Raw genomic sequence first — 1,410 nt, 5'->3', positions numbered from 1 at the left:
TTATTATTATCATCATAAATAATAATAATAATAATAATAATAATTATTATTATTATTATTATTATTATTATTATTATCATTATTATTATTATTGTTATTAACATTATTTTTATTATTAATATTAATATTATTATTATTATTATTATTATCATTATTACAGCACTTTTATTTTTACTGACAATAATCATTTCTTAGGGGCGCCATCCATAGCTTAAGGGGGGGCGGCCGCCACCCCACCCCCCGTGGATCCGCCACTGACCTATTTTGTACATTTGGTTCACTTCACATTAATTTTTTTAACTTCCCTTTTCCTTCTCACCTCACCTCAGTTTTTTTTTTCTTTTTTCCTTATCAAGATCATTTTCATAATTATCATCATCACCATCATCATTTCCTTACCTCACATCAGTTCATCTCACCTCAACTTTTTCTTTCTCATCAACATCATTACTTCCTTACCTCACCTCACCCAAGGAAATATTCTTTGTACTGAAGTATTAATGAAGGCTATACCTAAACCCTTCATACAAAGAATCGCCAAAAGGTAGCCAGAATACGTGAAAAAATACCTAACCGAACCGATGAAGTTCAGGATTAAGCACAAAGCATAAGGGCGTACATAGTGAGAGCAAACGATCACTGGGCCACAACGACAACAGCAGAGAGAGAGAGAGAGAAATGAATTCCCCGAGCTAGACCTTGATGGATCATATAGCCCCGCTAGGTTACAAGAGGGCGTTACCCCTCCCAGCAGGGCAGCTACTTGGGCGGGCGCTAACTCTCGACCCTTCGGTTCCAGTCAGGCGCTCTACCATTGAGCCATCCTGCCCCGAGAGAGAGAGAGAGAGAGGAAGAGCTCTGTTGGTCGGTGACGAGGTTATGTGTTGAAAAAAGGCAAATTTAGCTAATACATAACCAACGTGTAAAAGAAAAATATAGAAAAGACGAAGGCTTTCCCCACCCACCATACCACCGGGTCACCCGGCAGGAAAAAAATAAACATAAATAAATAATACAATGCCTGTTAGACCGAACAAACATGGAACTTTTATAGTTCCAGACAGAGGAGAAACGACTATGTACAATGTAATATTTGTTTTACACATTTGTAAATGAAGGCGCCTGCACAATCGCCGAATGTTTTCGTTAATTAGCAAACTTCTCACAGCGGTCAGCATAGCCATCAACCTAGAAAGAACAACACTAAGGTAGTTATAGCCAGTAGTCTCAAAATACTTGTCTAGAAGAATTTTATTGTATCAGTAGAGGGTGGGGGGGGAGAGGAACACCGAGAATGAGATGGAGGGATGGAGTAGAGGGGTATAAAAGAGACACGGGTGGAAGGTGGAGGAGAGCATCGTAATGGCACGGAACAGGGCGACATGGAGGCGATTTGTTTATAGCCACCCC

This window comes from Coenobita brevimanus, chromosome 15 (genome assembly GCF_032717465.1).
Source record: "Coenobita brevimanus isolate Jiangsu-jjx chromosome 15, ASM3271746v2, whole genome shotgun sequence".
Taxonomy (NCBI): Eukaryota; Metazoa; Arthropoda; class Malacostraca; order Decapoda; family Coenobitidae; genus Coenobita; species Coenobita brevimanus.
This window is presented reverse-complemented; position numbering follows the sequence as displayed.